Source organism: Strix uralensis, chromosome 5 (genome assembly GCF_047716275.1).
Source record: "Strix uralensis isolate ZFMK-TIS-50842 chromosome 5, bStrUra1, whole genome shotgun sequence".
In the NCBI taxonomy this organism is placed as follows: Eukaryota; Metazoa; Chordata; class Aves; order Strigiformes; family Strigidae; genus Strix; species Strix uralensis.
The window spans coordinates 47,246,882-47,273,813 of record NC_133976.1 but is presented as its reverse complement, the minus strand read 5'-3'; positions in this window follow the sequence as shown (position 1 = coordinate 47,273,813).

Genomic DNA, 26,932 nt, shown 5'->3' with positions numbered 1-26,932 from the left:
GAAAGTGGTCTGATGAGCATTTCTGCCAGCTCCCTCAGTACCTTTGGGTGGATCCCATCCAGACCTACATGTGTGCACACACACATACACACATAGAGCACTTTATTTCAATGTATATCTAATCCTTGCTAATCTGATCCTGATATAATTTGCATTTTTAGAAGGCTATTGTAAATGTAGCCATTGTTCAAGACTCAGGAAACACAAAAGTCAGCATATTTTAAACATATTTTCTAATTTATTTGATTTTGTTTTGAGCACAACATCTGATTCTTCTAAAGCTGTCTAAGGGATTTGCATTCTTAAAATCTATTTTGATGGGACTTGGACATCCTGACTTCATAAAGAGCTTTAAAAATTAAGCCAGCAGGTTTATTTTACTCTGCAAATTTATAGTACTGAGTAAAATGATATGCTGAAAAACTCTTTATCTGCATTAAGGCAACACTGATTTTAACTGCCTTATCCCTGTACTGACAAAAAGACTGAACTCACACCACTGAATTTGATACAAGTATTGCAATATATGTTATGTTATGTAAACAGAAGAAGGAAAACATTTATTTTCCACTGAAGAGAAACTCCATTCCAATTTGAACAAGATAGAAGCTTGCTACCCTTTTCATGACTATAGCATTAACCTGCTAACGTAGATTAAATTATTTTCCGAACTCTGCTTGTACTTTAGAGGACTTATACTATGATTATATTTATACTGGTAAAAATACTGGACTGGTATAAACGCTGTACCATTAAGAAGCTCTGCTAAGGGAATGTAGTACTGGAAAGAGAATGAAAATGCATAGCGCCTGCCTAAGATAATGTAAGGCAAAACTAAACTAACTCCCACCTCAATGTTGCCCAAATGACAGGCTTTTTTACATTCTCATTCACACATTACAGACATATTCTAACTGTAGCACTTGACATATTTATGCTGTATGGATCTTCTGTAAGTGGTATTAAGATTATAAGGCACAGATGAATGATTCTGAATATCTGAAAAGATAAATACATAAAATGCCAAAAATAGAAGTTAATAGTCCGTAGTTCTATCAGGAAAGTTTGCTGCTTTGAAAAAGTAGGCATAAATTACAGCTGTAATACTAACAGGTAGGGTAAGTGTCACCTAAAAACTCAGATTTACACTCATTTGGGCCTAGTTTAGTTGCCTGAGGACACCCTACATTGATTTACCACATTTAATGAAATATTACTAAACTAATTTGAAGTCTGGACAGAAATGTACCTGCTTCAGTAATTCCATTGACAAAGTAACTTTACTTACTGTACCTGTGCAGGGCATTGCTTTCCAGCTTTCTATGAAGTTTTCCAGCTTCAGAAGTGTTATCTTGTCTTTCCTCTTCCAACTCCATCTGCATTTAAACATAAAATCCACACATTCACTCACTGCTTCTTGCTTGTATCACATCTCAACTTTTCTCCAGGAACAGTTCAGGTCATTCACCCACAGAGATACAATACAAGGACCACAGCAACAGCAAATAATGTTGAGGGAACCTGACAAATGGAAATTACCGCTTTAGATCAGATCACATTTGTATCACCACAAAGTAGCTGGCTAGCTTTTGATATTTTTCACATTACAGACAATAGCTGATCAATAACTTTCTTTTCTTCATTTTTAGAAGATAGATTTTGATACACACAAATGAAACATTCAAAAGGATTTACCATGTCTAAAAATTTTCCATGTTATATGCAAACATTTTCTCATAAAAGAGAAGTGTAAGCATGCATTTTTCATGCAAATTTTAAATAAGCCCATAAATAAAACATGACCTAAAATGTATTTATTCACCCTGCATTGGAAATACTAGTACCTCTGCCTGAATACTTTCTGCATAAGGTATCTATATTTTCATACTTATATGATACATGGCTTTATTTTGAGTTTATTTGGTTTACAACTTACCCAAAATATGCCATTAAAAAAAAAAAAAAAAAAAAAAAGACATTAAAGTTTGCACCTGATCTAGAAAATACAGTGCATGTGAGAAAATTCTTTTTCTGTGATAAGGAAGCTGACACTCACTTAAAAATGGCTTAATTGCATTATAAAACCAGCTGCTCTTTCCACTGTAATTTTCTCAGTGAATGTGACATGCTGTTGCCAGCCACCATTGACAACACTAGGTGCCTTGTCAAAGTGAAATCTTTTTGCTTTCCTAACCACCTGGGTCTCCTGACCCACATACCTTTTCACTGTCCTAAGTTTCACTGTCTAAATGTAAAGTAAGCTAGTTGGCAGTGTATCAAAACCCTCTTTCACACAAAAATAAATCAGTCCAAAAGTCTACCAATGCAGATTTTCATGGATGTACCAGTAGTTCAGCAACAAGACAAGGACATTCAAGAAGAATCATCTGTATTCTTCCATCAGTTCCTTCAACTTATAGACACAAATCTCTACTTTTTCAGATAAATCCTGCATTTTCATGTGCATAATACAAAGGATAGAAAAAAATTTTCCTTTAAGTTGGTTTTCATGCAAAACCTATTGTCTTTTGAATTGCATTATTGAATAAGAACATATGTACAAAATTCATGTCTTTTAAACTTTTTCTAAAGGTTTTTTTCTGGAGATTTTGTTTAATTTCAGAATGAATAAAAGTTAAATATTATTTTTATGTAAGTATTCATTCACTTTTTTCCTATACTTTAATCAGTAATAAAAAATCACTAGCTGAGGCCTGGTTTCCGTAGTTACGTTGGCTTTGTCCTGCCGTGGTTCCATTCACTTCAGTAAAGTTACACCTAATTTACATCACTGTAATGGAATTATTCTTGTGGAGTCCTTTTCCAAATCTGTATATAAGGCAACTAAGCAGGGAGTTGAAAGCATAGTGTAATAGGAAGTATACATTCTTCCACTGTGACATTTTAAAAATGTTATTCAAAGCAGGGGAAAAAAAGAAAAATATCTCTGGCAGAAACAGTCTCTCACTTACAACTTATGTTCCGTTACACAAGTCTGAAGTGTCTGGGAACCATAATATATATGCTATTTACCCAGGTGGTTTTTGGTTGGGTACTTATATTGGCAACCTCAGCAGCAGTAACGAGACTCACCACCTGTAGCAGTCACAGAGAGAAATGCTGCTATCATCATCATTAACCTGGGAACCTGTCACAGAACATAAGTTATTTTGAAGAAGGTTAAATACCCAAAGTGCTACTCATGCCAGTGTGTAAGATATATCTTATGTCTGTTTTACAAGCCAGTACAATCTAAAAATAACCTTAACAGATGTAAAACCCAAATTCATATCCATTAATCTATTGTAATTAAAAATATAAAAGTAAATTATTAAAATTCCCTTTGTGTTCTTTAATTTCATTATTTTAATAACAGTTTTTAATAGATTTGTTTCCATGTAAGCAGACTCTGTGATTCAGTAGTAGTGATCTAGTTCTGTACCTCCATGATCAAAGATCCTGCAAGTTGCACAGACTATAAAATATAGTTGAAGTGTTCTCATTTTTTTATCCTGGTATGAACTTTTGTGACATTATGGAAAGCTACAAGGGACTGGAGGAGAAGAGGCAATGGAGCAGAAAGCTTTTTTTCTGATGTCTTCCTGATGTTTCCACTTTAAACTTAAAGTAACAAACAAGTCACTTGATAAACCTTTTGAAAGTATTGATCCAGTATCTTGGAAAAAATCTATTTTCCTAGAAGGAAAAAAAAAAACCAGAAGTGTTCAAACCAATATTCACTTTGTCTTCATATACTGTCTGATTCCAGCTAGTCCAATCCTTTGAAAGACTGCTTAAATTTAACTGCTTGAATCAAAGAAGATTTCCTACGGGGCACTTGGATAGTGAAAATGAAATCAATATGATTTCTGGTGATAAGCGAAACTTTTGCTCAAAAATATAACTTAAGATATAGGTTTCATATAGAAGTATGCATTTCAGTTGTAGTTTTATTAATGTTCATTCCTATTTTTGGGAACTATTTTTTTTTACCATTTCCATTGTTTTCCAGTCTTTACACCTTTAAAAATATATATATATATTCATAATGAGGGACTGATGGTTTGGTTTTGTTTTGATTTGGTTTTTTGTAAACAAGATCACAGTTCCTGAACTTATGAAAAGTCTGTGTGGAAACCACATATATTCTCCCCTGTTCCCCATCCCTCAGTAGATAGACAGAATTACACTCTGTCTATGATTTTAAACTGAATTTGTCATCAATGCTGCTGCTCTTGTTTCACTTTTATAACTTTACTGAACTGGATGTGACCTAAATTTAAGACTGAAACATCTTGACATTGAAAGAGGACATGTATTTGTAAATAACTTTGTGTTTTCGAGAATAATAATAATATAGTCTTAAGCAAAACAAATGGGAAGTGCAAAATATGCTCTGTGAAGAATTTTAATAGAAATCTTGGGGGAGGAGAGAGGAGGGTAGTGGAGAGAAAGTGAGAGAAGGGGAAAATCTTTCCTCTCCTCTTCCTCCTGTTCTCTTCCTTAAGGGAGAGTAGAAGGGAAGTTTGTTTCTATTAGGATTGACTCCTGAAGTCCTCTCACACAGTTAAGCTAAGGCCACTGAGAGGGCACATATGAGATCTAGATTTCAGCTTCCACCTGAAATGTTGTGACCTGCATCTCTCTCTGGACAGAACTGATTTAAGTAGTCTTAAGTACTGTGTTCATATCTTCTGTTTCACACTACATGAATAAAACAGTGAAACACTATTTTTGTGAAACAGAGAGTAGCTTATAGTTGTCTTAACTTCCTGATATGCAACAATGATCAGACCATCTGTGTGTCCAAATGCTGACATACTGAATACTTGAATTCTAATAACTCCACCCATTTCATATAATTACTTCAATGTTCATTGTGACAAAAAGCAAGTATGTGAGAAAGAATCTAGTCTGGTAGTTAGGATTCTCAGAGAACTGAATCATCTGCTTTTAATCCATGTTTCTATTAACTACTATTTATTCATGTGGAGAAAAGCAGTATTAAGATCAGAGAGTGAAAGATGTGGATTCTGGAGTACACTCTGACTTGTCTGGAGTGGTCTCTTTGGAACTAGGGGACTGGGATATAAAAAAGTGGAATACGGGTCAGTAGCATTCTGCTGAATGCCAAAAAGCACTGGGGTATTGTGTAAAGGAAGGATGCTCCTTCTCTGGCTGTTCTGTAAATCTACTGAGAAGAGGGGAGAAAATGGCCTCCAAATTTTGCTAATTTCTGTCATACCTTAAAAAGATGGCTAAATCAATGTTGAGGGGCAAATTAATTTTTAATGCTTTAACTATGTGTGGGATTCCTGCAGCAGTGTTTTCTGGAGATCTGATTTTAACTAATTTTCTGCATATTGTCATATTTCTTGTCAATCCTAAATGCTAATTTCATTACATTTAGAGAGTACACCTCTCAGTTCAACTTCTTGTTTATTTAACTTCTTTTGCTGTGAGAAAATTATTTAAATTTTTTCTCGAGGGAATGATAAAACAAAGAAACACAGTTCATAGAATCATAGAATGGTCTGGGTTGAAAAGGAGATCATCTAGGTCCAACCTCCTTGACATGGTCAGGGACACATTCCACTAGATCAGGTTGCTCAAAGCCCCATCCAACCTGGCCTTGAACACTTCCAGGGAGGGGGCAGCCACAACTTCTCTGGGCAACCTGTTCCAGTGCCTCACCACACTCACAGTAAAGAAATTCTTCCTTACATCTAATCTAAATATACCCTCTTTCAGTTTAAAACCATTATCCCTTGTCCTATCACTACATGCTCTTGTAGAAAGTCCCTCCCCATCTTTCCTGTAGCCCCCCTTTAAGTACTGGAAGGCTGCTATAAGGTCTCCCCAGAGCCTTCTCTTCTCCAGGCTGAACAACTCCAGCTGTCTCAGCCGGTCCTCATAGGGTAGGTGCTCCAGCCCCTAGTTAAATTAATGAATACTGTTTTCTTCACAAAAGTCGGCAGTGAAGTCTAGACAGTTAAGAGGGATGTGTGATTTGACGTGAATGAAGCCCACTGGTGACTCCTGAAGGATGTGCAAGGCTTTTTATTGATTTCAGTATCTGAGTAATTTGAAGATAGCACGCTGACAATGCTGAAAAGAAAGAGAATCTGTATTAAAAAGCTATCATCCTGTCCAGTCTCTGCCCTATATAATTTCAAGTTAATACCTTCTCAGACAAAGAACAGAAATTCACTTCCTTTGTCACTCATTTCTGCTAAAATGGAAGAAGTTCTACATTTCTTTTACAGTGCTTGTGGATATCATTAGCATCACTCTGGCAGTAAGGATGGTGAAGCTACCTAAACTGTTGCAGATGTTAGTGTTGTGATCATAACTATTAAGGGAAAAGTACATGGCCCTGTATTTAGATCTTGGCAGCCTAAAACCTATATATTTCATATTCTATCTTTACATAATAAAAATTAAAGCACAAAGTCCGTAATGATAAACTGCCAGACCTTATTTTATAAATTTAAAGTACATTTAACTTGTAAGAACGTGGAATTGGTGCTCTAAGGTGACAATATTTTTTTCTGTATACAGAATTTTTTTTCTGTATACAGTGGACTATAAGTTACAAATATGTCTTAGACTATGAAGTTGTATATCAACTTTCATCCTTGAATAAATTATTATTACATTATCAGCCCTTGCAGATAGAAAGACCAAAGACTTTGATTTAGTACCATTATCTGTTGCCACAATCATAAATTTAATATAACTAAATCTAGTCTAACCCACATTACACTTTTGACACATAGTGTCAAAAGGAATGAAACTACAAGTTAAAGCCTACTTTCCATCTGCTTCATCTGACAGCGTAAAAAATTACTGTCTGAGATGAAGTTTGCTGACGCAGAAGACAGAGAAGAATACAATGTTAGGACTCTGGAAAAGTTACTGCTTTCTCCAACCTGGCATTTCATAGAAATTGGTTTAAATACATTAGGAAAGCTCTACAGCTTATTCTGACTAGATATATTATATGGTGGATACCAGTATTTTAAACCTAATGCTCTCATCAAATCCCTTTCAAACAATCAAAGAAAGGTTTTTTTCTTCTTTATTTTTGTGGTGGTTTAGCCCCTGCCGGGGTCTGAGACCACACGGCCGCTGCCCCTCCCCCACAAAGGGAGTGAAATACAAAGCCCCGAGACTGAGACAAGGAAAGGTTTAATACAATAGAGCAACAGCAACACAACAAACAGCAACAATAAGAATAACAGTGATAACAATGAACAGAGCAAAGTATATCTACCAATACAGGAGTGAGAGGAGCAGATGTATAAAACCACGCGCCCCGTGCTCCCGCGCCAGGATGTGACGTCCACACGGTATCTGAATAACCCGGCTAGAGCTGCCCCCCCACTGCTGGGGAAACTTAACCCTATCCTGGTTAAACCAGGACAATTTTAAAGAAATATGCCAGAAAAAAACAAGCCAATCCCATCTTTTTCAGATCCTATATCAGTACAAATTTCTACAATCAACAATTTGTTTTTGAGTTTTGGAATACACTGTAAACCTTTTGTCCTGCTTTTGGCTGGGATAGAGTTAATTTTCTTCCTAGTAACTGGTGCAGTACTGTGTTTTGAATTTAGGATGAAAATAATGTTGATAACACACTGTTACTGGGGTAACCGTTACGAGTGATGGAACCCTGCTTTCCTGGAGTGGCGGAACAACTTCCTGCCAATGGGAACTGGTGAATGAATTCCTTGTTTTGCCTTGTTTGCACACTTTTTTGCTTTACCTATTAAACTGTCTTTATCTCAACCCATGAATTTTCCTCACTTTTACTCTCCTGATGCTCTCCCCCATCCCACCAGCAGGGAGTGAGTGAGTGTCTGTGTGGTGCGTAGTTGCTGGCTGGAGTTAAACCACAACACCTCTACAGGAGAAAAGCTACGGAGACCTTATCAAAATACTTGGAAGTGATAGGTGCTTCTCTTCTGCAATCTGACATTTCTTAAATTAATATAATTTAGCAAGCAGACTGTGAAATTCACTGCAGTCTGTTCAACATAGTACACAGACATTAAATTAACATGTTGTCCTGGTTTTGGCCAGGATAGAGTTAACTTTCTTTGGGCTGAGAGGGAGCACAGCTGAAGGGCTGGGTCCTGATCTATCATCGGAACATTCCATGTCATGTGATGTCAAGCTCAGCATATAGGCGGGCGTGTGCTCTCTCACGCGTGGGCTTTTTTTTCGGTGTCTGGATTGGCTGGGCAGAGTTCTCTGGTGCAGTTGGATCACCACTGGGGACGGGCTCTGTACTGGTCACTGCTCGGTGAGCCACTACTGCATTTTACCCATTTTGGACTACTATTGTTACTGTTGGGGTTTTTTTTATTATTATTATTCAACCTACAAATTTCCTCTTTTGTCCCTCCCCTATTTCAAGGGGTGGGGGGGAAGTCAATGACTCGTCATGTGACAATTTGCTATCGGCTGAGTTCAAACCACAACAGTTTTTGGCACCCAACATGGGGCATGAAGTTTGAGATAATGACAGAACGGGTAATAATGTTGATTGCCTGGCTCCTTAAGATTTTATCACCTAATTTTCATTATGTATTTCCCATGCTGTTGCTCACAGTCTGTGAGAGTTGGGTTAAGATTTTGGTTTTGCTGTACTATGTGATGTTTATCTATGATGGGGTGCTGTCATCGGCCCTGGGGCTATTTACAATTGTGTTTGAGGAATTCAGGAATTTCAGATACCTTTGGAATGATGATACTAACATGTTGTCTTATTGCTAGGAGCTACTGTGTTCCTGCATGTGGTTCAGGTTTTGTTCAGGATTAAGCAACTATTTAAGAGTATCCTTGGAAATCTACCCCAAGGTTGGAGAATTATGAGTGGCTGGGGGTGTGGAGTAGCATGGGCAAGTACCTAGAACAGTGAGCACCTCCAGTGTATTGGAACTTCACTCCTGCACAGGTGCAGAATCCTGAAGAACTAGTAAAATATTTGGAAAATATATGTTGTCACTCAGGTAATTCCAGAGAGGCACAGCTCACTGCAACATGCTGGGGCCTAGCCCATGCTTACCGAGTGCTATTAAACACTGTTCAGCACCCTCAAGAGGAAGAGAAGGGCTCTGGATATGTTAACAAATTGCAACCACTTCAAAGTCCACAACAGAAACTGCAGTCACTATAACCCGGACCACAGGTGCTGCAGCTGAACCAGAGAACCAACACATGATGGTGTCAGTTGCTCCCATACATAAGGAGAAATACTCAAGAAAATCCCCTCATGGTGTACAGGATGACGATGAACCAGGCCCATCACTAGAACAAGAGGAGGAGGCATAGCCAGTGATAGTCACTCGATCCTTATCCCTGAGTGAGTTGCGAGACGTGCAAAAAGATTTCAGCCGCCACCCAGGTGAGCAACTTGTTACCTGGCTGCTCCGGTGCTGGGATAGCGGGGCCAGTAGCATGGAACTAGAGGTCAGAGATATGAGACAGCTAGGATCCCTGTCTAGGGAAGGGGGCATTGACAAACCTATTGGAAAGAAGACACAAAATCTCAGTCTCTGCAGGTGACTTCTGTCAAGTGTAAGGGAAAGTTATCCCTTCAAGGAAGATTTTGTATGTCATCCAAGTAAGTGGACCACTATGGAGAGAGGTATTCAATCCTTGAGGCAGCTAGCCGTGCGGGAGATGGTTTACTATGACCCAGATAATGCACAGCTCCCCACAGATTCAGATGAAGTTCAATGCACCCGGCCCATGTGGAGGAAGTTTGTATGGAGCACACCATCATCATATGCCAGTGCATTTGCAGTAGTGGAGTGCAGAGACGAAGAGGGACCAGCTAGCTCGCCAACTATGACAATATGAAAAAAGTCTCTCTCTCCCTCGTCGTGGCTGTGGAGAAATTATCTCAAAAATTCCAGCAATTTAAAGAGGACATGTCCTACTCCCCACCTGCACAGACTAGAATCTCAGCTATTAGGAGCAGTCATTTCTCTACTCGAGAAAACCAGTATACACCATGGGGGAAGCTGTGGCATTGCCTGCGTGACTGTGGAGAAGACATGAAGAAATGGGATGGAAAACCTACCTATTTCCTAGAAGAGAGGGTACGTGAGTTGGAAGGAAGAACAAGTCCAAAACAGGATTCTTTTAGGAGAAATGCTGCTCTGGATTCCAGTAATCAAGTGCTCAAACAGAGCAGAAAGGTCAACTTTGCTCACAATCTTATGAGAAGAACTTCTGACTTATATTCACAAGAAAGTAAGTGATCAAGATGAGACTGAAACCCGTGCACACCACACTAACCCATTTGTCGTTAGAGGGTATTGTGACCAACGTTAGAGGGGCCTGGCCTCCAGCCAGGTGGAGGACAGGGACAATCAAGTTCATTGGTCCGTGCGGATTCGATGGCCTGGCACGTCTGACCCCCTGCAGTATAAGGCTTTAGTGGACACTGGTTCTCAATGCACCCTAATGCCGTCAAATTTTCAAGGGGCAGAACCCATTTGTATTTCAGGAGTGACAGGGGCATCTCAGCAGTTGACTGTATTGGAGGCCAAGGTGAGCCTAAGTGGAAAAGAGTGAGAAAAAACACCCCATTGTGACTGGCCCAGACGCTCCATGTATTCTTGGCATAGATTATCTCAGGAGAGGCTATTTCAAGGACCCAAAAGAGTATCAGTGGGCTTTTTGTATATCTGCCTTGGAAACAAGAAATTAAACATCTGTCTGTGTTACCTGGTATCTCAGAGGATGCTTCTGTTGTGGGACTGCTGAGGGTCAAAGAACAACGGGTGCCAACTGCCACTACAACAGTGCACCAACGGCAATACTGCATCAATCGAGACTCTGTAATCCCTATCCATAAACTGATTCATCATCTAGAGAGCCAAGGAGTCATCAGCAAGATGTGCTCCCCCTTTAACAGCCCCATATGGCCAGTGCAAAAGTCTAATGGAGAGTGGAGACTAACAGTAGACTATCGTGGCCTGAATGAAGTCACACCACTGCTGAGTGCTGCCGTGCCAGACATGCTAGAACTTCAGTATGAACTAGAGTCGAAGGCAGCCAAGTGGTATGCCACAACTGATATAGCCAGTGCATTATCCTCCATCCCTCTGGCAGCAGAGTGCAGGCTGCAGTTTGCTTTTACCTGGAGAGGTGTCCAATACACCTGGAATCGGCTGCCCCGGGGGTGGAAACACAGCCCCACCATTTGCCATGGACTGATCCAGAGTGCAATGGAACAGGGTGAAGCCCCGGAGCACTTACAGTACATTGATGACATCATTGTATGGAGTAATACAGCAGAAGAAGTTTTTGAGAAAGGGGAGAAAATAGTCCAAATCCTTCTGAGCCAGGTTTGCCATAAAGCATGGTAAGGTCAAGGGACCTGCACAAAAGATTCAGTTTTTAGGAGTAAAATGTCAGGATGGACGTCGTCAGATTCCAATGGAGGTGATTAATAAAATAATAGCTATGTCCCCACCAAGTAACAGGAAGGAGATGCAAGCTTTCTTAGGTGTGGGTTTCTGGAGACTGCACATTCCAAATTACAGTCAGATTGTAAGCCCTCTCCATCAAGTGACCCAGAAAAAGAATTATTTTATATGGGGCCTGGAACAACGACAAACTTTTGAACAAATTAAACAGGAAATAGTCCATGCGGTATCTCTTGGACCAGTTCGTACAGGACAAGATGTTAAAAATGTGCTCTACACTGTAGTCAGGGAGAATGGCCCTACCTGGAGTCTCTGGCAGAAAGCACCAGAGGATACTCGGGGTGAACCCCTGGGGTTTTGGAGTTGGGAATACAGAGGATCTGAGGACTACTATACTCCAACCGAAAAGGAGATACTGGCAACATATGAAGGGGTCCGAGCTGCTTCAGAGGTGATTAGGACTGAAGCACAGCTCCTCCTGACACCCCGACTGCCAGTGCTGAGCTGGATGTTCAAAGGGAGTGTCCTCTCTACACACCATGCAGCTGATGCAACGTGGAGTAAATGGGTCGCATTAATCACACAACGGGGTTGAATAGGGAGCCCCAGCCATCCATGAACACTGGAATTGATTACAAATTGGCCAGAAGGCAAAGATTTTGGAATGGTGCCAGAAGAACAGGTAATGTGTGCTGAAGAGTCCCCACTATATAATAAATTACTGAATAATGAGAAGCAATATGCCCTGTTTACCGATGGGTCCTGTCGCATTGTGGGAAAACATCGAAGGTGGAAGGCAGCTGTGTGGAGCCCCGCACAACGGGTCACTGAAGCTGCTGAAGGAGAGGGTGAATCGAGTCAGTTCACAGAGGTGAAAGCCATCCAGCTGGCCTTGAATATCGCTGAGCGAGAAAAGTGGCCAGTGCTCTACCTCTATACTGACTCATGGATGGTGGCAAACGCACTGTGGGGGTGGTTACAGCAGTGGAAACGGAGCAACTGGCAGCGCAGAGGCAAACCCATCTGGGCTGCTGAACTATGGAAAGATATTGCTGCTAAGGTAGAGAATCTGGTTGTGAAAGTACAGCATGTAGATGCTCACGTACCCAAGAGCCGGGCCACTGAAGAACATCAGAACAACCAACAGGCGGATCAAGCTGCTAAGATTAAGGTGGCTCAAGTAGATATGGACTGGCAACATAAGGGTGAACAATTTATGGCTCGCTGGGCCCATGATTCGTCAGGCCATCAGGGAAGAGAAGCAACATATAGATGGGCTTGTGACCAAGGGGTGGACTTAACCATGGATGTTATAGCACAGGTAATCCATGAATGTGAGACATGTGCTGGGATCAAGCAAGCTAAATAGTTAAAATCCATTTGGTGTGGAGGACAATGGTCAAAATATAAATATGTGGAGGCCTGGCAGATTGATTATATCATGCTCCCACAAACTCGGCATGGCAAACGCTATGTGCTTACGATGGTGGAAGCAGCCACCAGTTGGTTGGAAACTTATGCCGTGTCCCATGCCACTGCCCGGAACACCATTTCAGGCCTTGAGAAGAAAGTCTTATGGCAGCATGGCACACCGGAAAGAACTGAATCAGATAATGGGAAACATTTCCAAAAGAACCTCATAGATGCTTGGGCCAAAGAACATGTTATTAAGTGGATATATCACATCCCCTACCATGCACCAGCCTCTGGGAAAATTGAGTGATACAATGGGTTGCTAAAAACTACACTGAGAGCAATGGGTGGTGGAAGTTTCGAACACTGTAATGCGCATTTAGCAACATCCACCTGGTTAGTCAATACCAGAGGATCTGCCAAGCAAGCTGGCCCTGTTCAATTAAGCCTCTTACATACTGTAGATGGGGATAAAGCCCCCGTAGTGCGCATTAGGAATATGTTGGGGAAGACCATCTGGGTTATTCCTGCATCGGGTAAAGGTAAACCCATGCGTGGAATCACTTTTGCCCAAGGACCTGTGTGCACTTGGTGGATAAAGCAGTAGGATGGAGAAGTCTGATGCGTGCCTCAAGGAGATTTGATTTTGGGTGAAAATAGATAATGAATCGAACTGTCAAATAACCCTGTCATTGCAATTGCTGCCTCACAACATCCTCCTGCCACATCCAAAGCCTTCTGCTCCACCGACTGAGCCAACTCCTCCTCATTCCTCCAGCCTTATAGACTGTCATGACAGATGGAACCTGAAGTTGTGGAGTAAATTAACTCAGTAGACATTTTGGAAGGATGGCCCATAGGCTGAGGGAATGATATCTGTGAGACCCAGGAAAGGGGTGGGGATTCCTTAGAATGTATTTGGAACCTGAGCATAACATCAATGGTATGCAATAAGGGGTGGAGACTGTCCTGGTTTCAGCCAGGATAGAGTTAACTTTCCTTGGGCTGAGAGGGAGCACAGCTGAAGGGTTGGGTCCTGATGGATCACTGGAGCATTCCATGTCATGTGAGGTCAAAGCTCAGCATATAGGTGGGTGTGTGCTCTTATGCGCATTGTTTTGTTTTTGGTTTCTGGATTGGCTGGGCGGAGTTCTCTGGTGCGGTTGGATCGCTGCTGGGGACAGGCTCTGTACTGGTCGCCATTCGGTGAGCCACTACTGCATTTTACCTGTTTTAGACTACTATAATTACAGGGGTTTTTGCTAGTAATTTTTTTTTTTTTTTCATTAATCTACAAATTTCTTCTTTTGTCCCTCCCCTATTTCACTGGGAGGGGGGAGTAAGCAACTGGCCATGTGACAATTTGCTACTGGCTGAGTTCAAACCATAACACATGTTCTTCGGAAGAACAGACTGAGGTTATTTAATAGTTTGAAGTAAAATATCCAGTGCAGAATGACTTGAACCTATGGCAGGTCATTCTCAGAACTGTTCTTTAAAAGGAAGATGTGAGCTAGAAGCTTGAACAAGCAAGAAATTTTAATAAATTATGGCCACATCATGAGCTGTTAAATGACCTGAAAAATCAAAAAGGTATCATACAAAAGTGGAAGTGAGGCAAATTGACCAGGGAATAGATCAAGTGCACAGAGACAAAACCAGAAACCCTGAAGTGCAATGTAAGTTTCAATTAGCAGAGAACACAAAAAGCACCAGGAAAAGGTTCTACTTATATATTAAAAGGAAGATAAAAACAAAGGGATAGGAAAGTTCATTAATTATTGTGACTGTTAAATAACAACAAATGATACAAAATGTTTGAAATATTTAAAAATTTCATGCCTCAACCTTCAAAGGAAAAAGAAGTTCACAAGGAAAGGAACAAGGAAGAACACTGGAAGTAACAGACCCTTTGGCATAACTTTGTCTCCTACAATGTTTCTGGAATAGGTTATTAAACAGTTTGCAATAAATAAAGCCATAATGAAGTAGAAACAGTAGAACACAGCCAATACAGACTTTTCAAGAGTGTTCAATGTCAAACTGATTTAGTTCTCTACTTCAACAGTACCACTGACCTGGTGAAAAGGATAATTAAGATTTGTAGTAAGTCTGAAATATACTAAAGCCTTGTTAACTTTGTCATAAATACACCAAAGTAGTATCATCTAGGTGTAGTAATGATTAACAAGCAGGCAAATACAAGAAAACTGATTCTCAAATAAGAGTTAAGTCTATGGTTTACAAGCACAGTAGAAGGACATTGCAACGTGCACATGTATTTTAGGTCATGCTGAGGTCAATATTTTTGTAAATGACCTAGGTGATGGAATAGACAGAAAAAATACACCTTTGCACATTAAACTAGTCTGGTTTCAGAAGGATTGCAAGCTATTTTGGACAGGATCATAATATGATATCTTCAAATTCAGACTTCAAATTAAAAACCAATATACAACATAAAGGAGACTTCAAAGAGCTATATTTAGGAAGATGAACTTGAATTAACTAATGCAAACAAGGGGAAATATCTACCAATTATCAATAAAACAAAAACACAGCAGTGTGATAAAAGAGAGCAACTCCATAATGCTACTGAAGAACATGTATGTACAGACAGAAGTCTGCAAGTTTCTTTAGGTGTGGTCATCCACACCAGGTATAGCTGGAATACAGTGTCTAGTTTTGACTGTTTCACTTCAAAGTGATTTAAAAAAATGGGAAACAATCGAGAGAAGAGCAAAAGTTTAAACAGCATGACTCAGTAAAAAACGTTGGAGGCATCCATTTCAGTTTAGAGAAGAAAATAAAGACATCTCTCTCAAATGACTCTCACATGGACTTGGGGAAAAAGTGTTTTTGTGGCCTTTGTGAGGTGAAGGGACAAGGTTTAACTTTGAGTCTTCTTTTACTGAAAGATATTTTTAATAGATGGTGAGATAAACATGTATTAGGGAACATCTAAATACTTGCTTAGTATTCAGATGCCATACTGATGCTACTTTAGCTAAACTCAGCCTACTTAAACCAGATGATACTTTAATGTTTTTTCCAGTCTTATCACATGAATCAATGGTGTCCTGAGAACAGTAAGGGTAATAGAGAAGAATATGAAAAGAATTTCAAGAAGGAAAAGTCCTTTACCATTCTTTATTGAATTGAATGGCACCCATTAAGTGTTGGTAAAAAACTGGATAACAGAATTTTATGTGAATACTTGGCTCATTTTAAATGGAAGGGCACACTGAATATTTCATAGACAAAATTCAACTGCTGCAGAATAATTGGCAAAATAATGGGGTTTTATTTTCTCCTATGGTTGGCTACTGTGAACTGTGAAAAAAGAAAATGCTTTGAGCTGTAAATGAAATGGTTATACTAAACACAAAGTTTGAATTACCCATCACATTGCATCTTTTCTTTGCTTTTCAGTCCTTTGGATGTGGTATTTATAAGCTTCAGGACTAAATATCGTTGTCCTTTAAAACTGATAACTAAAATACTACTAGGAGCAACCACAGTTTTCAAAAGCTTGTTAGAAAGTTATGTTATGTAAGAAAAGTATAAGTGAATAGTGACAGAGTAGATTCATCATACATTTTTTCATGGGAATTATGAGCGGAAGTAGGGGACTCTTTTTGACTTAGGACCATGCTGCAGCTGGAAGACGTTATCCCATTCTCTCTTCTGTCCCCATCAATCTATTCTCAGTTGTCTGTGCTTTTTCTGGTAATCTTGGAGCCATAGGGTAAGATAGATAATTTTTCTGATGTGATTGAATTTTTTTTTTTTTTTTTTAAATTCAAACACCTGAGAAGAATTCAGTGAGATTAGGGAACTGCACCACGTCTCTCTGTGATCATGCTTCACTGAGGAAAGGATGCAAATAAGGGAAGGGGGGAACTGCCAGTCTTACCAGCAGTCGAGTTTTATATCAGCTTAAAACACCATCCTAATTCTACTTTTCATTCTTCATGCAAAACTAACACAGTTCTTTTGCTGCAAAAGCTCTATAAATTTGCCATAACTTGTCTTCATGGAGGAGTCTGACTAGCCCTAATAACTTCAGCTCTAATTTACCAGTGAAGATGACTCCCTCAAACCTGTGGTTGTGTTCTGCAGAGGTTAGGCTTCTCAAATGGGTTGTATATGTACATAAGTGCCTCTAGTGCCCTAAAAGACATTTTGTGGCTCTTCAAATAGAAGATAACATTTCACTAGTTGCAGTAAAATAATAAAGTTCAGATAGTCTGCTTAAATACCATTACAGTGCCCTTTGACTCAGACATTCAGAACAGTCTATTTACTCTGCTTCACTTGACCTGAAACCCACATTAAGACTTCCTGATTCTCTGCCAGTTTTATAGTCAGAGAGCAAACACTGGCAAGCAAGAATATTTAGCTGATCATAGGCACTCACTTCCTGAATATGTTCCACAAGATTTATCTGGAAACTGGATGACAGTTCAAGAATGATGTCATCTGTGTTTCAGGTATCTTAGTCTACTGCATAGGGAGACTTTCATATTCCTGATGCCAACACTTGCAAATGTCCAGTCATGCATCTCACTTCAGCATGAAGCAACCAAAAAACATCAGATGAAAATGACTGTTCATCAGAACACCTCAATAAGGAGACAAGAGGAGATTTGGTATTTGAGCAATGTATGAGGAAACGGCATATTATGCCAAATATTCACCAACAGTTTGATCATTTCTTGCTGTCTTTTGACATGCAAGTCTGTGAATGGAACAAGAAATACCCACTATAGAATTGTCTCCAGCTAGTTCTACATTTACCATTCCTGAGCAATTTCATAAATTAAGCCTGATGGACATGTCACAGCCACACCTCTGATAAGTCATTTTATTAAATCACAACCATATATGTAGTATTCCAGGAATGTATAGAGTCTATACGGCTTTCTTTGGAAATGAGTCCCTTCGATCAATGTAAGCATGATGCAAATGCCCAGTGCATTGCCTTCTGTTGTATTATTAAATATTTTTGTTAAATACTTTGTATAGAAAAGTTGTCCATATTAGAACATTTTGAATTTTTGTTACCCCTATTTTTTAACAAGTTGTCCTTCAAAATATTATTTCTGGTTTAGCTTTTATTTTGCATATCTGCAGATGGAGGTACTTCAGAGAAAAGTCAAGTCTATGTATGTCAGTGACATTCAGTTGAGCAAATGACACATATGAAAACTCAGTTCCATACCACAGTGAACAATTCACTGGGATTACGTCTTCAAAATGGATATTGCAGAGGGAACTGAGAATATATAGGACAACACAGTTGATTCAAAACATGAAATGGCTCTGATATGAAGAGAAACAGAATAAGCTAAGATTCTTCAAAAGCCTTGGCAAACACTGAGGAGTCCATGCAAGACATTATGAATGGTGAATACAGTATGGTTAAAATTTTAAACACAATTTCTCATGTGAATTGTCTCCAAATTAATTTTGACAGCAAAATCCAACAAAATCTACAAAACCCTAGAAATCAAAGCTGAATACTTTTTTATGAATTGTATAACTATTTCATTCATTGCTATAGGATACAGGGCAAGGCAGAAGAATAATGATTAAAAAGTGATTAGATAGATTCATGGAGGCTATTAAAATCAATGGCTTGTGCACAATTTCTAGATGAAGATATCCCTAAAACACTTAGCAGCTGAGAAAAAAAGAAGGATGATTCTTTGATCACCCCATACCCAACAACTTTTGTGAACTTCTGTTACTAATCACTTGTGGACGCAGGATACTAAATAATAATAACCTTTGGTATGACCAACCATACTACTTCTGTTTCTATAGATCTAAAGTCTCTGACTCAGATTATGTGTTTTGGGTAAACAGATTGAGGGCTAAATCCTCATTTTATCGAGATCATAATGCTCATCCATGCTAAATCCATTACCCACATTGTCTGACTCTTCTTGTTATGTTATTGTTAAATCACATAGACAACGGAACAACTCTTACATAACATTTCAAGAGAAACACACAGAAAAATACAGAATAAAAATCTCAATAATGAGCTTTAAAACTGCTTCTTATCATACGTGACCAACTTTCTTACCATTTGTCTCTGTCAGTGTGGGTTCATTTAGAAATAAGGACCTGCTTATTAAAGTACCATTAGAAATTTCTTCTGGAAATATGTTGCATTTCCATCATTTTAATAAAAACATTATTTTAGATATACCTAAGAAATCTTAGACAGAACCTTGTATAAAACTCAATCATACCTTTCTAGAAAGAAATAGGCAAAAACTATCAAAGCTAAAAAATTTGTCTGACACTGTTTTACCATTTAGTTTCTTTAATGTGTTTATCGTCTAAGTATACAGATTCTTGATAATTTTCACATTTTTAAACTCCCAAAATTTACAAATCCATAACTTCAATTCCAAACATTGATGAGAAGCTGACTGAGTACACAAAACTCACTCAGAGAACGTTTGGAATCTGCATGAAGCTGTTTTTCAGGAAACAATATTTCATTACAAATTCTGTAACAAATATTCAGGTTTAAAGAAACCTGAATGGTAAGTTAATCTAACTCATATTTATGAGCTATATTATTAACTGCCGTTCAGCACCATTTAACACAACCAACAGTTGCCTGAAATATCATGCACACGCACACACACATACACTTTGTCACAGAGAGGGTTACTAATCTTTATTAACATTAGGGGTTTTATACACTTTTTATACACTCATCAAAGATACACCATCCTAAAACTGAGGACATTCCAGAGCACTGACTTGACCTACTTAAGGGACATTGGCAGCTAAAAAGAAACCTTTCAGACAATTCCTTGATGGACAAACGCATGTGGAAGCTTTACGTGAGAAACAATGATGATCATCTGCTGCAGTGAACAGAGATAAAATTTTATAATTTTTATATTATAAAGGTATACAAATAAAGAATGGTATAGACACTATTGTTCAAGACCATCTATTCAGAATTTGCAAAAAGTCTTTCAATAAACTTTTCAGGGGACATTTATAAAAATATTACTATACAGAGATACTATATCATGCTTTAAAAAGTAAAAATAAAAACACATTTATAAGAAGTTGAGGTTTTAAAATTAATTCACTTTGGGGCAATCCACAACTGTTCATAGGGATTTTTAATTTAACCTAACTTGATACAGGTTCCAGTGAAAGCTGGATACTGTGTCAGGTCCATAGATTAAGGAATTCCTAATACATGTGACTTTCAGGTGCATTGATGATTGCATTCTTAGGTGCACTAAGTTATAGTGTAAGTTAACACCTTTTTTGAACACAAAAAGAAAGCAGCTGTAGAGAAAACTACTTTTATTTAAGATGAAGACAAAGAGTCCAGTCTGATGCAGGGAGAGTGATTATAAAATTGTTGCAGCAGTGGGAATCCTTTTGGTTCTAAGCATCTGGTTTTGGTTTTAAATATCAGGATACCATCTTCTCCCTGGTACATACTATTATTAATTTTAACAAACAAAGAACTGAAGGAAAATCACTAATCTTTTCTCAGAAAATGTTTAGGATATGGGAGCTATTGGATTAGGGTTTTTTTGGGGTTTTGGGTTTTTTGTCCTGAAAGAAAACAAACAATACAAGTAAAAATCAGAAAGCAACAAAACCAAAATCCCAGAAAGCTACTTTTTTTTTTTATTTATTTTTTCCCACATGAAATGGCTTTCAGGGAAAAATAAATCTACTATCAAATCATATTTTTCCAGTTTACTAGTTGTTTACATGGGAGGCTTTTATGAGTTTCACATTCTGTGTATTGTCAAAGATTATATTATAAAAGCGTTTCGGGAGGACAGATGAAGAGGAAGTAGTCTTGCTAGAGGAAGGGGTTTTTTTTTGTATTTGATTTTCTCCTGTCCATCCTTCCATCAAATTCAGCTGCATCTCCCCAGTTAGTTGTTTCAGATGGCCATGATAAATTTCTTTTCTCCTTGCAAGCAGATGGATCTTGACAAGCTGGAGATATGGTCCTGTGGGAACCTCATGAAATTCAGTAATGTTAAGTGCAAAGTCCTGAACGTGAGAGTGAGTAATCCCATGCAAAAGTGAAGCTTTGGGACCACCTATCCAGAAAACAGCTTTACAGAAAAAGACCTATGAGTCCAGGTAGAAAACAAGTAGAATATGAGTCAAAAGTCTGCTCTTGAGGCAAAAAGAGCCACAAGAGTGTGTGTCCCTGCCCATAGCAGAGGAGTTGGAACTAGATGATCTTTGAAGTCCCTTCTAACCCAAAAAAGAAAAAAAAAAAAAAAAAGGCCTAATGGCCTCATGGCCTGCATGGGCAGGAGTAAAGCCAGCAGGTTGAAGGATATGATCCTTTCCATCTTCAACATTTATGAGACCATATCTGCACATATTGTTTTGCGTTTCCAAGTAGAAGAAAAGCATTGATCATCTGGAGTGAGTCCAGCAGAGGAGCAGCATGATAAGGTGGCTCAAGCACATGGCATACCATGAGAGGCTAAGAGCTGTGTTTGTTTAGCCTGAAGAAGGGAGGGCTCAGAGGAGACCTAGTTCTAACTACATTAAAGGAAAAAAAAGGAACTTTACAATGAGAGTTATCAAGCACTGGCACAGGTTACCCAGAGAGGCTGTGGCGTCTCCCTCCTTAAAGACAAACTCAGCTGGCCAAGGCCCTGAAAAATCTGATTTAATTGGACCTGCTTCAAACAGGAGGTTGGAACAGGTGACCTCCTGAAGTCCCTTCCAACCTACATAATTCTGTGATTCTACAGTTTTATGTCATGAAACACTCAGAGCTTTCTATCTGAAGTGCTAAAGTGTCTGAAATTTCATCTTACTTATGAAAACTGAAAATTTCAACCACAGCTTCAAGCCATGAAGAAGTATCTACATTATCACCTATAATCATCTACATGATAGAATGATATTATATTTCACCAGTGATCCAGGTTGTCAAGTGAATCAAATAAGGCATTTTGTTCCTTTGGTAGTTACACTGTTGTGTGGCAAAGCATGGTAGATGGAGATCCGTCACTAAAAAATTAGTAAGTTATGAACCTAGGTGATCCTAATGCCAATATATGTTACACAATACAGAGGATGGTAAGTCTCATCTGGAAGTCAATTCTTTACTCTTAATCTAGTTTGATACCAAGTATATTAATGAAACATTCAGAGTTTTCCTTATAAACTCCAAACACAAATCTATATTGGTGTCCCAGCTTCAAGTGTAACCCATTCATAATGCTTCAAGAAAAATGCATGAATTAATAAAAAAAATTACACAATATGAGCAAGATATATGTGTCAATAGACTTTCAGATTCTATTGTAATGATTCATGTAAAAGTCAAAAATCTTCCTTGGAATATAAGAGCAGCCATTTCTTGTTTTGCTGCATTTTATAGAAGCTGTTTAAAAATCCTTTAAAAGCTGCTATGTGTCTGTTTTCCATTGAAATATTCTAAATTATTTACTTTTTCCCATTCCACTTTCTGTAGCCTCTCTTCTACTTTTCATATGATTATCACTTCCATAGACACTGCCCTCAATTCTCTGTAATATTCACTGGCTTCTCTGAAGAAAAAATAAATTTTTCATAAACTTTGTTTACACCTAGCTTTCCCTACATAATGGTCTTTCAATATTTCATTTGAATTATATAATTCAGAAAACTTATACATTTGATATATATTTAATTTTTTCCCTCCAAGCTAAAAATACTAATGGAGTAAACCCTACTAAAGAAGAAATGGGAGCTGATTCTTACCTTGGCTACATTAGTAACAGGATAGCTAACCCAGAATCAAATCAAATAGAATTGAATAGAATACAATATTTTCAGTTGGAAGGGACCTACAATGATCATCTAGTCCAACTGCTTGACCACTTCAGGGCTGACCAAAACTTAATGCATATTATTAAGGCCATTGTCCAAATGCTTCTTAAACACTGACAGGCTTGGGGCATTAACCACCTCTCTAAGAAGTCTGTTCCAGTATTTGACCATCTGCCTGTAAGAAATGCTTCCTAATGACAAGTCTGAACCTCCCCAAGTGCAGCTTTGAACAATTCCCACATGTGAGTGCACCCTCACAGAGTAAGTTCACAGATGACACCAAGTTGGGTGGGAGTGTTGATCTGCTCGAGGGTAGGGAGGCTCTGCAGAGAGATCTGGACAGGCTGGAGTGATGGGCTCAGGACAACTGTAGGAGTTTCAATAAGGCCAAATGCCGGGTGCTGCACTTGGGCCACAACAACCCCCAGCAGTGCTACAGGCTTGGGGAGGAGTGGCTGGAGAGCTGCCAGTCAGAGAGGGACCTGGGGGTGTTGATTGACAGCCGGCTGAACATGAGCCAGCAGTGTGCCCAGGTGGCCAAGAAGGCCAATGGCATCCTGGCTTGCATCAGAAATAGCGTGGCCAGCAGGGACAGGGAAGTGATCTTACCCCTGTACTCAGCACTGGTGAGGCCGCACCTCGATTACTGTGTTCAGTTTTGGGCCCCTCACTACAAAAAGGACATTGAATTACTCGAGCGTGTCCAGAGAAGGGCAACGAAGCTGGTGAAGGGTCTGGAGCACAGGTCTTATGAGGAGCGGCTGAGGGAACTGGGGTTGTTTAGTCTGGAGAAGAGGAGGCTGAGGGGAGACCTCATTGCTCTCTACAACTACCTGAAGAGAGATGGGGATGAGTCTCTTTAACCAAGTAACCAAGAGGGAATGGCCTCAAGTTGCACCAGGGAAGGTTTAGACTGGATATTAGGAAGTATTTCTTTACAGAACAGGTTGTTAGGTATTGGAATGGGCTGCCCAGGGCAGTGGTGGAGTCCCCATCCCTGGAGGTGTTCAAGAGTCGGGCTGACATAGCGCTTAGGGATACAGTGTAGTTGAGAGCAGTCAGTGTTAGGTTAATGGTTGGACTAGATGATCTTCAAGGTCTTTTCCAACCTAGATGATTCTGTGATTCTGTCCTATCACTGGATACCAGGGAGAAAAGATCAGCAACTCCCTTTCCAGTTCACCTCCTCAGGAAGCCATAGAGAGCTATGAGGTCACTCTTCAGCCTCCTTTTCTCCAGACTAAACAACCCCAGTTCCTAGACAAACCAGAGAAACCCAAAGTCCTCAGCTGCTTCTCATAGTACACTCCTTTCACCAGCTTTGTTGCCCTCCTCTGGACTCATTCAAGGACCTTCACATCCTTCTTAAATTGTGGGGCCCAGCACTACACACAGTACTCAAGGTGATGCTGCACTAACACAGCAGGATGATCACCTCTTCTGACCAGCTGGTTATGCTGTGTTTGAGGTACCCCAGGATGTGATTTGTCTTCTGGGCTGCCAGGGCACACTGCTGACTCATGTTGAGCCTGCTGTCAACCAGCACCCCCAGACACCTTTCTTCAGGGCTGTTTTCCAGCCACTTACCTCCCAGTTTATACTTGTGCCTGCTGTTACTCCATCCTAGGTGCAGAATCCAACATTAGTAGTTAAATTTCATGCCACTGATGATTGCTGAACCATAATATTAAAAAGAAACACTATGATTTCTGCCAGTCTCCTTCATTAGCTTTCCACCATGTTCATTCCCTCACTAAAAAGTAGGTAAGCACAACTGTACACATAATCATTATTTCAGAAGTAGCTTTGCCAAGCAAAAAAGGTTCTATTATTATACATCATGATACTGTTAGAACTAGCTAATTAGCATGATGATATAAAGTACAGAGCTTGAGACTCTTCCAGCACTCTTTGTAGCAAGATGCAGATTTTTCTTCACAAAGCAAATCCGAGTTTCAAGAGAAGAACCAGTGCCAGCAACTTACATCATAATGCTCAGTGTGGCTGGCCCTAAGGGAAGGAGTGCAGTTCCCCACCTCATTGCTTGAAAACTTGGATCAGAGCAACAGTACCTGGAAAGTCAGGAGCCCCCTAGAGAAGCAGTATAGTCTGAAGAGCTCAAGAAAATTTCTCCCTCATGCAAAAATTGTCTTCCTACCATTATCATCAAATAAGAGGAGATTTTTCTAGACCTTTGTGTTTTCCCAGTGCACAGTTTGGATATTTCTGAAACTGCCTCATTCTACCCTTAGCAACAGGAGCTGCATCTACAGTATATTACAAGACTGGCCGTCACCTGATGGGACAAGGAGTTAAGGAAGATTTTATTTAACCAATGCTTTTAGCCCATGTTAAAAGAGGCTTGAAAGATCTTCTTTTCTTTTTTTTAAGCATCACCTTATGCAAGTATTCACAGAAAATATGTTTTATATAAAAATACATTTTAATTGTAATAAAATCTATGAAAATGTTCTTTATTTTGAAGACATATTGATGTATGCCAGAAGCTAAAGAGATGTGTGACTTAATTTTTGCCAAATTCTTGTGACCAACCTGCAGGTCTTTAATGGAAAGACCTAGTTACATACCTACCTATGTACTGGAAAATAATTTCTTCTATGGTCTGAATTTATGACAGGAATTGCTACTTATTTCTTCAGACCACACACAGTGGCTTTCATTTGTCTTTTCTTTTAAAATTATTCATGACACCTCCCAGAAGCTGTTATGATTAAGTATACCTTGTCCTACAACTCTGATTACATGCATATTGACACGTCTATGCTCACTATAGTGCATCTCCTCAGGAAGCCAAGTGTATCAATAGTATAGTTTAAATGAGGGTTTCTGTATTATTCATTTTCACCACATTCCTGGAAACGACTGCAGTGCTGTTGCATCTTCACCTCATAAGACTAAATTTTAGTCATCATTACATGGAGGCCCTTCTCTCTGCTCAGTCCAGGTTACAATGCTTTGAAAGCATTAGTCTCCTAAGATGGAGAAACCTGGATTCTTTCCTGGAAGGATTAATTTTATTCAGAATGGGGATGTTATCAAATACAGTGGAGAAACTTTCCTTAATGTTAGTAGTCTGATGAATTCCTCTGGCACATGGTAGTTATAGGCTTCTCAGCCCTCTTAAAAAAGGATGTGGGTTACTAAATAAGAAGTTACTCAACAGCAATCAGATTTTGAGCCTTTTTGCAGAATTTTCTAACTACTAGGAGCTACAGAAAGAACAAGATATACATAATTGCACTTCATATATGTTGCTAAGTCTAGTAGATGGTATACAGATTCATTCATTCTCTGAGTTAGCAGCCTATAGAGAAAAGAGATGTTCAAATGAATACAGGTGAATAAGACTGTAAATATATCTGAAGTGCTAAGGCTTGGACAATAGGCCCAAGACAGAGTTGACCTATAGATGAATCCTGTATATTTTATAGCTGATAACCATTGTACTAACAGGTATTATACTAAATTATAAAAAACCACCTAGTCTGATGTAAAAGGTGGAAGTGTTGAAGCCTGAGCAACAGGCTCTGCACCGAAACTGTTAATTCAGTATGTAATCCCTAATGAAATATGCATGGAGGATGTAGGTATCTTGAACGTATCTTTCCCTTCCTTTGTATGTGAATAGAACAACAGAGACACAGAGGCAGGTGCCTGTCCTCGAGACCTGATGTGAGACCTTGCACATAATCTGATCAGATAAGCAGAGAAATTCCCTTAGTTTCTTCCTTGAGCCCTGGCCAGGCTCTGGGGGGAACCTAATGTGAAATTTAAACCAGATATTTCTGCTTGAAACAAAGGTGCCAGCTATTCTGGCTTGCTGATTTTTAGCATATAAGGCTGGACCCGCTCACAGCGACTTTGGAAGCCTCACTTACGGGTGGACGCACCGCGTAGGATTTCCCACTTGCCGGGACAGGCTCTCCAAATCCTCGCTGTAACCGGGGCTCCCCAGCGACTGCGGATCTGGATGATGGTAACGTATGCAAGTGGTGATGTATCTTTCTTAATCACTATTCTCTCTCTTGTGTAGTAATGATTTGATGCATTACCCTGTATTTTCCTATTTAAGTGCCTATTCTGTCTTTTCTTACTGTATGTTTTCTATATTATTCTGTTATATTATTTAGTTATTTCTAGTAAAATACACCTGCTCTTTTCACTCTGGTGTCTGAGTTTAATTGATATCCCTGATCAGC